A 10,322-nucleotide genomic window follows, 5' to 3' on the forward strand; every position below is an offset into this window, starting at 1 on the left:
TTACCATATGTAAAATAGACAGTCATGGGAATTTGCTGTATGTCTCAGGAAACTCAAACGGGGCTCTGTATCAACCTAGAGGGATGGGATGGGGAGGGAGTTGGGAGGGGAGTTCAAAGGGTGGGGATATATGTATACCTGTGGCTGATCCATGTTGAAGTTTGACAGAAAACAACGATATTCCATAAAGCAGGTGTCCTTCAATTAAAAAATAAACTCTCTCTCTCTCTCTCTCTCTCTCTCTCTCTCTCTCTAGATATATATATATATATAGTTGCACACAGTTCTTTGTACTATATTCAATATCCTATTGTGTGGAAAAGAATACATATAGAAAAGGTGTATATATATAATATATATATACATATATAATATATATTATACATATATATACATATATAATATATATTATATATATACACATGTATAACTGAAGCACTTTGCTCTATAGCAGTAATTATCACAATACTAATTCAAACTATCAGTTCAGTTCAGTTCAGTCACTCAGTCGTGTCCGACTCTTTGCAACCCTGTGGACTTCAGCATGCCAGGCCTCCCTATCCATCACCAACTCCTGGAGTTTACTCAAACTCATGTCCACTGAGTCAGTGATACCATTCAACCATCTCATCCTCTGTCATCCCCTTTTTCTCCCACCTTCAATCTTTCCCAGCATCAAGGTCTTTTCAAATGATCAGCTCTTTGCATCAGGTGGACAAAGTATTGGGGTTTCAGCTTCAGCATCAATCCTTCCAGTGAATATTCAGGACTGATTTCCTTTAGGATTGACTGGTTGGATTTCCTTGCAGTCCAAGGGACTCTCAAGAGTCTTCTCCAACACCATAGTTCAAAAGCATCAATTCTTTGGCATATGCTTTCTTTATAGTCCAACTCTGACATCCATACATGAGTACTGGGAAAACCATAGCCTTGACTATATGGACCTTTGTCAACAAAGTAACATCTCTGCTTTTTAATATGCTCTCTAGGTTGGTCATAACTTTTCTCCCAAGGAGTAAGTATCTTTTAATTTCATGGCTGCAGTCACGATCTGCAGTGATTTTGGAGGCCCCTACAATAGAGTCTTCCATTATTTCCACTGTTTCTCCATCTATTTGCCATGAAGTGATGGGACCGGATGCCATGATCTTTGTTTTCTGAATGTTGAATTTTAAGCCAACTTTTTCACTCTCCTCTTTCACTTTCATCAAGAGGCTCTCCAGTTCCTCTTTGCATTCTGCCAAAAAGATGGTGTCTGCCATAACCTCTGCATATTCTGAGGTTATTGACATTTCTCCTGGCAATCTTGATTCCACCTTGTGCTTCATCTAGCCCACTGTTTCTCATGATGTACTCTGCATATAAGTTAAGTAAGCATGGTGACAATATATAGCCTTGACGTACTCCTTTTCCTATTTGGAGCCAGTCTATTGTTCCATGTCCAATTCTAACTGTTGCTTCCTGACCTGCATACAGATTTCTCAAGAGGCAAGTCAAGTGGTCTGATATTCCCCTCTCTTCCAGAATTTTCCACAGTTTATTGTGATCCACACAGTCAAAGGCTTTGGTATAGTCAATAAAGCAGAAATAGATGTTTTTCTGGAACTCTCTTGCTTTTTCAATGATCCAGAGTATGTTGGCAATTTGATCCCTGGTTCCTGTGCTTTTTCTATAAGTCAATAAAAAAATAAATAAATTAGAGAAAGTAATGTTGCTTCTTTCAAGCAGTTTTTAAAGTCTTGCTAGTTAGTACAATAGGGTAAATTCAAATAATGGAATATAAGGAAATGGTGTTTAATGGAACATTGGCTGTCTTCTGAGACTCAGTTTAGAGCAGATGATTGTTAAGCTTTCTGTCAATAAAACACGTAGAGGGACTGGATGGAGCCCCAAAACATTTGGAAGGAGATGAATGTGGATGCTGAGGAAGGCCCACATTGCAGCACACTGTCTGAGGGAGTATAGGAGAGAAGAATCCTGTTTTTCAAAAGATCTCAATCACAAAATGCCCCTGCCAGGCTGCACAGTTTGACTCTGGGAGATAAGGACAGGGCCACCCTGGATACCCACCAGAGAATAGAGCCCGAGGCTTGGGACCTGCTGTTGCAGGAAGTGTTTCTAGACTTGAACTAGACTGTAAGCTCTCTGAGGCTGGGCACTGCTCCTTTTCTCTGGTCCTCACACATTCCAAATGCAGGGCTTCACAAGTGCAGGCTTGTCCAATGACATTAAAGCACACAGTTGGGAACAGAGGGCACTGGCTTCTGACCTCCTGAAAGGTTCTGGATCAGATGCATCGATCCATTAAGGGGGTATTTATTCAGTCTGAGAGGTTTACGGAGACAGTAAATGATTCAGAAAAAGACGCTGTGGAATGTAGATTCTTCAGAACCAAGTGAGAACAACAGTCAGGACAATCACGGACACTTTCAGAGGCTAGACAGGTAGCTCACTGCCATTTTCAAAGCCAAATGTCAATTTTTATTTACATTTGAATACATTCACAGTTTAGAAAACACAAGGAACAGGGTTGGGCTATATTCTTAATACAGAGAGATTTGAACTTAGAAGAATGTGAACAGAATTAACACGGGTCGGCCGTTGCTGGTTTTGAAAGCCTTGGTCTTATGCTCAAACAAGTGCAATGATGGAGTGCACACACACTCACAGTGCCTCTTGCTCCTCATGTATGGCATGCTCAGATCACACACTCACACACACTCTCTAGCTGAGAACTGAGCAGCACACCCCCACAGAATGTTTGTCAGGGCTTGACATTAGGGTGGAGTCAGTCCACGAGTCAGCCAGCAGCATTTGTGGACCACCGCCTCTGTGCCAGGCCTCACGTGGACCAGATGAGATTCCTCTCTCTGCAGCCTCATAGAGTTACAGGAAGGGCAGGCATTGAGGAAGTGATGACACATGACTGGATGCTAGTTATAATCATGTGAGAAAAAGGCACTAAATATTTGGGGAAGGACTTCAGAGAATCTGAGGTTTTCCTGAGGAGTTGTAAGGACTTGGTGCTCCAACCAGCAAGAATGTTGCGATGAGAGAGTGTCTTTATAAAGAACAGACAGAGAAAGGGTCTGGAGGGAGAACAAGCTAGGGCGGAGTACAAGGGGCTCTCGCTGCTGGAAGGCTGGACATGGTGGCTGGATGCAGCATCTGGATTAATGGCAGCCACAGGACAGGACTCCACACTTTGATTTTGTGGGTTGCCCTCATCTGATGCCCCACCGCAAGCCAGGCTCTTACTCCAACCAGCAGTGCCCTCTATCCATGCTTTGGGGTTGGGGGTCCTGAAATCTGGACATGGAATGCTTTCTTCTATGAAAGGATGGCCACTGCAGTTGGGAAGATCAAACCAACATGAACAGTGTCATACTGAAGTAGCAGACAGATAGGCCCATGACAACTGATATTTATCAAGTGGAGTAAAATTGAAGCGTTATCCTCACCCAGGCACCCCAAGGAAAGCCTAGTGGCAGAAGCTGAACTCTGCTGAAGTAAAGAGATAAGATGACAACTCCAGGTCAAGGAAAACATCCCCATCTGCACAAGCCCAGGAAGGCTTCTTGGGAGTCAAAAGGGGAGGCAGTTCAGTTCAGTCGCTCAGTCTGTCCGACTCTTTGCGACCTCAGGAATCGCAGCACGCCAGGCCTTCCTGTCCATCACCAACTCCTGGAGTTCACTCAGACTCACGTCCATCGAGCCAGTGATGCCATCCAGCCATCTCATCCTCTGTCGTCGCCTTCTCCTCCTGCCCCAAATCCCTCCCAGCATCAAAGTTGTTTCCAGTGAATCAACTCTTTGCATGAGGTGGCCAAAATACTGGACTTTCAGCTTTAGCATCATTTCTTCCAAAGAAATTCCAGGGCTGATCTCCTTCAGAATGGACTGGTTGGATCTCCTTGCAGTCCAAGGGACTCTCAAGAGTCTTCTCCAACACCACAGTTCAAAACCATCAATTCTTCGGCACTCAGCCAACTTCTCAGTCCAACTCTCACATTCATACATGACCACAGGAAAAACCATAGCCTTGACTAGACGGACCTTAGTCGGCAAAGTAATGTCTCTGCTTTTGAATATGATGTCTAGATTGGTCATAACTTTTCTTACAAGGAGTAAGCATCTTTTAATTTCATGGCTGCAGTCACCATCTGCAGTGATTTTGGAGCCCCCCAAAATAAAGTCTGACACTGTTTCCACTGTTTCCCCATCTATTTCCCATGAAGTGATGGGACCAGATGCCATGATCTTTGTTTTCTGAATGTTGAGCTTTAAGCCAACTTTTTCACTCTCCTCTTTCACTTTCATCAAGAGGCTTTTCAGTTCCTCTTCACTTGCTGCCATAAGGGTGGTGTCATCTGCATATCTGAGGTTCTTGATATTTCTCCCAGCAATCTTGATTCCAGCTTGTGTTTCTTCCAGTCCGGCATTTCTCATGATGTACTCTGCATAGAAGTTAAATAAGCAGGGTGACAATATACAGCCTTGATGTACTCCTTTTCCTATTTGAAACCAGTCTGTTGTTCCATGTCCAGTTCTAGCTGTTGCTTCCTTGACCTGCATACAGCTTTCTTAAGAGGCAGGTCAAGTGGTCTGGTATTCCCATCTCTTGAAGAATTTTCCACAGTTTCTTGTGATCCACACAGTCAAAGGCTTTGGCATAGTCAATGAAGCAGAAATAGATGTTTTTCTGGAATTCTCTTGCTTTTTCCATGATTCAGCTGATGTTGACAACTTGATTTCCGGTTCCTCTCCCTTTTCTAAAACCAGCTTGAACATCAGGAAGTTCACGGTTCACGTATTGCTGAAGCCTGACTTGGAGAATTTTGAGCATTACTTTACCAGCATGTGAGATGAGTGCAATTGTGCGGTAGTTTGAGTATTCTTTGGCATTGCCTTTCTTTGGGATTGGAATGAAAACTGACCTTTTCCAGTCTTGTGGCCACTGCTGAGTTTTCTAAATGTGCTGGCATATTGAGTGCAGCACTTTCACAGCATCATCTTTCAGGATTTGAAATAACTCAACTGGAATGCCATCACCTCCACTAGCTTTGTTCATAGTGATGCTTTCTAAGGCCCGCTTGACTTCACATTCCAGGATGTCTGGCTCTACATGAGTGATCACACCATCATGATTATCTGGGTCATGAAGATCTTTTTCGTACAGTTCTTCTGTGTATTCTTGTCACCTCTTCTTAATATCTTGTGCTTCTGTTAGGTCCATACCATTTCTGTCCTTTATTGAGCCCATCTTTGCATGAAATATTCCCTTGGTGTCTCTAATTTTCTTGAAGAGATCTCTAGTTGTTGTTTTCCTCTATTTCATTGCACTGATTGCTGAAGAAGGCTTTCTTATCTCTTCTTGCTATTCTTTGGCACTCTGCATTCAGATGCTTATATCTTTCCTTTTCTCCTTTGCTTTTTGCTTCTCTTCTTTTCACAGCTATTTGTAAGGCCTCCCCAGGCAGCCATTTTGCTTTTTTGCATTTCTTTTCCATGGGGATGGTCTTGATCCCTGTCTCCTGTACAATGTCACGAACCTCATTCCATAGTTCATCAGGCACTCTATCCTTCACATCTACGCCCTTACATCTATTTCTCACTTCCACTGTATAATCTTAAGGGATTTGATTTAGGTCATACCTGAATGGTCTAGCGGTTTTCCCTACTTTCTTCAATTAAAGTCTGAATTTGGTATTAAGGAGTTCATGATCTGAGCCACAGTCAGCTCCTGGTCTTGTTTTTGTTGACTGTACAGAGCTTCTCCATCTTTGGCTGCAAAGAATGTAATCAGTCTGATTTCGGTGTTGATCATCTGGTGATGTCCATGTGTAGACTCTTCTCTCGTGTTGTTGGAAGAGGGTGTTTGCTATGACCAGTGCATTTTCTTGGCCAAACTCTATTAGTCCTTGCCCTGCTTCATTCTGCATTCCAAGGCCAAATTTGCCTGTTACTCCAGGTGTTTCTTGACTTCCTACTTTTGCATTCCAGTCCCCTATAATGAAAAGGACATCTTTTTTAGGTGTTAGTTCTAAAAGATCTTGTAGGTCTTCATAGAACCGTTCAACTTCAGCTTTCTCAGCATTACTGGTTGGGGCATGGACATGGATTACTGTGATATTGAATGGTTTGCCCTGGAGATGAACAGAGATCATTCTGTCATTTTTGAGATTGCATCCAAGTACTCAATTTGGGACTCTTTTGTTGACCATGATGGCTACTCCATTTCTTCTGAGGGATTCCTGACCACAGTAGTAGATATAATGGTCATCTGAGTTAAATTCACCCGTTCCAATTCATTTTAGTTAGCTGGTTCCTAGAATGTCGACATTCACTCTTGCCATCTCTTGTTTGACCACTGCCAATTTGCCTTGATTCATGGACCTGACATTCCAGGTCCTATGCAATATTGCTCTTTACAGCATCGGACCTTGCTTCTATCACCAGTTACATCCACAGCTGGGTATTGTTTTTTCTTTGGCTCTATCCCTTCATTCTTTCTGGAGGTATTTCTCCACTGATCTCCAGTAGCATATTGGGCACCTACTTACCTGGGGAGTTCCTCTTTCAGTATCCTATCATTTTGCCTTTTCATACTGTACATGGGGTTCTCAAGGCAAGAATAGTTAAGTGGCTTGCCATTCCCTTCTCCAGTGGACCACACTCTGTCAGACCTCTCCACCATGACCCGCCCATCTCAGGTTGCCCCACAGGCATGGCTTGGTTTCATTGAGTTAGACAAGGCTGTGGTCCTAGTGTGATTAGATTGACTAGTCTTCTGTGAGTATGGTTTCAGTGTGTGTGCCCTCTGATGCCCTCTTGCAACACCTACCATCTTACTTGGGTTTCTCTTACCTTGGGCGTGGGGATAGCTCTTCATGGCTGCTGCAGCAAAGCACAGCTGCTGCTCCTTACCTTGGATGAGGGGTATCTCCTCACCGCCGCACTTCCTGACCTTCATTGTGGGATAGCTCCTCTAGGCCCTCCTGCGCCCATGCAGCCATGGCCTCTGCTCCTGGCCTCAGCCGTGGGGTTGCTCCTCCCGGCCGCCACCCCTGACCTCTGTCTCGGGGTGGCTCCTCTCAGCCGTTTCTGTGCCGTTGCAGCCTGGTACTCTAGGCCACTGCCCTTGACCTTGGACATGGTGTAACTCCTCTTGGCTGCCGCCCTTCGGACATGGGGTCCTCCCGGCTTCTGCCCATGACCTCAGACTTGGGGTAGCTCCTCTAGGCCACGCTTGGTGTGCTGTATGTGGCTGCCTGCGCTTAGTGCGCCGGCCGCAGCCCACCCCATAAAAAGTGTGGACACGTACCCATAGGCTTCTGCGGTGGGATCAATCTTAGCAAAAATTTGTGTACACACGTTGGGGAGGGTCTTAGGACCTGGTTGCTGTGGAAAAAAAAAAAGAAAAGATAATTGACCCAATGTAAACAAAGGCCTGGAGGGAAACGTTGTATGTAGGGATTTACATCACCTCTTCACTGTGCTCCTCATTCAGGACACCAATGGTTCTCTCTGGGAGTGTATTTCGGACTAGCTTCTGACTTACATAAACTGTTTCTCGATGTGCTCTCCCATACTGCGCTGTATCTTTATCAATAAACCCTATACCCATTTTTGTGGTTTTTGCATGCTTGAAATATGTTTGGTGTCAAACAGGGTAAGAACCAGGGAAATTTGCTTCCAGCCTCTAGTGCCTGGTGGACTGGAAGCTACCTAGACAGGGAAATAAGATCCTACCTCTAGATTGTTGTCCTTCCGAAAACATTATCTCCCATGCCTCAGCGAGAATAATTTGAAAATGCCCAAAGCCTACTTTAAAGATATACCTAATATCTGAGTAAACCTGCCTTTACTCATGGTCCCAGCAATGAATTTAGGTTTCTGCCCTCAAGCACCTTCACCGTGGAAAGGAGAATGGATAAGGAGACAGGTCTGAGAATGTGTTGTAATTCATCCCAGTGTTTATCTACCTTGTCTAGAGAGAAACAGGTAGTGTGAGGGGCTGAACTCAGAATCCCAGCCCGTCAGGAGCGCAGCCACGCCCACACTCTGGGCCTGGCTCTCTGCTGACCCACTTCCTGTCTTTTCTGTTATTGCTATGAGAGTAACTCATGTTCAATAGAGGTATTTGGCAAATGCAGAAAAAGTAAAGTAAGAATCATCTGGCCTATTTCTTTTCAGTGCTTTTTTAAAAAATTAAAAATATGTTTAACAAGTTAGGATGTACTGTGTAAACAATTTTATTTCTCACCTAACTTTCTAACATATTTTCCAAGCTATTTTCATAATATTCATGGTGGTATGATAGGCCACTGAGTGGCACTGCAACCATTTGGAGTTGTTGTTTAGTCACTGAGTTTTGTCTGACTCTTTGCAGACTCCATGGACTGCAGCACACCAGGCTCCGTGTCCTTCACTATCTTCCAGAATTTGCTCAAACTCATGTTCATTTAATTGATGATGCTGAATAACTATCTTAACCTCTGTTGCCCCTTCTCCTCCTGCGCTCACTCTTTACCAGCATCAGGGTCTTTTCCAGTGAGTCAGCTCTTAGCATTGGGCAGCCAAAGTACTGGAGCTTCAGTTTTAATATCAATCCCTCCAACGAATACTCAGGGATGATTTCCTTCAGGATTGACTGGTTGGATCTCCTTGAAGCCCAGAGGACTCTCAAGAGTCTTCTCCAGCACCACAATTCAAAAGCATCGATTCTTCAGCACTCAGTCTCCCTTATGGTCCAACTCTCATGTTTGTACATGGACTACTGGAAAAACTATAGTTTTGACTATACACACCTTTGTTGGCAGAGTGATGCCTATATTTTTTAATATGCTGGTTAGATTTATCATAGCTTTCCTTACAAGGAGCAAGTGTCTTTTAATTTTAAGGCTGCAGTCACCATCCACAGTGGTTTTAGAGCACAAGTAAATAAAACATGTCACTGTTTCCACTTTTCCCCCTTCTATTTGTCATGAAATGATGGGACCAGATGCCTGATCTTAGTTTTTTGAATGTTGAGTTTTAAGCTGCAACCATGTAACCATGATCGCTTGTATTTTATAACTTATCTTTTAACCATTGTCTGTGGAATGAGAGGTTTTTCATCGATTTTCTGGGAGGATCACAAATTCACTCAGTATGACATCACGACATGGATAGCAGGAAGAGGATCATCTCAGGCAGTTTGTGATCGTGCTTCTCAAACTGTATTCCCCACTCTCAGCTTGAGCAGGGCCCTATGGGACCTTCTTAGAACAGACCTCCCCCTAACCCATGCCCTTTCCTGCCTCTCATCTGTAGAAAAATACTAGCCTTCTGGACATTTCCCAAATGACAAAGAGTGAATTTAATTAGGGAAGTGAGAAAATGCAGCAAGAAAGGAGAACAGTCAAGCAAGACAAAGTAATAATACTTCAGCAATTAAGCAAAGTTAAGGACACTTGCACTCATCTCACACACTAGTAAAATAATCCTCAAAATTCTCCAAACAAGACTTCAGCAATATGTGAACTGTGAACTTCCAGATGTTCAAGTTGGATTTAGAAAAGGCAGAGGAACCAGACATCAAATTGCCAACATCCGCTGGATCATGGAAAAAGCAAGAGAGTTCCAGAAAAACACCTATTTCTGCTTTATTGACTAGGCCAAAGCCTTTGACTGTGTGGATCACAATCAATTGTGGAAAATTCTGAAAGAGATGGGAATAGCAGACCGCCTGACTTGCCTCTTGAGAAACCAATATGCAGATCAGGAAGCAACAGCTAGAACTGGACATGAAACAACAGACTGGTCCCAGATAGGAAAAGGAGTATGTCAAGGCTGTATATTGTCACCCTGCTTATTTAATGTCTATACAGAGTACATCATGAGAAACGCTGGGCTGGACGAAGCACAAGCTGGAATCAAGATTGCCAGGAGAAATATCAATCACCTCAGATATGCAAATGACACCACCCTTATGGCAGAAAGTGAAGAGGAACTGAAAAGCCTCTTGATGAAAGTGAAAGAGGAGAGTGAAAAAGTTGGCTTAAAGCTCAACATTCAGAAAACGAAGATCATGGCATCTGGTCCCATCACTTCATGGGAAATAGATGGGGAAATACTAGAAACAGTATCAGACTTTATTTTCTGTGGCTCCAAAATCACTGCAGATGGTGACTGCAGCCATGAAATTAAAAGATGCTTACTCCTTGGAAGGAAAGTTATGACCAACCTAGACAGCATATTCAAAAGCAGAGACATTACTTTGCCAACTAAGGTCCGTCTAGTCAAGGCTATGGTTTTTCCAGTGGTCATGTATGGATGTG

This window comes from Ovis canadensis, chromosome 18, assembly GCF_042477335.2.
Source record: "Ovis canadensis isolate MfBH-ARS-UI-01 breed Bighorn chromosome 18, ARS-UI_OviCan_v2, whole genome shotgun sequence".
Classification (NCBI taxonomy): Eukaryota; Metazoa; Chordata; class Mammalia; order Artiodactyla; family Bovidae; genus Ovis; species Ovis canadensis.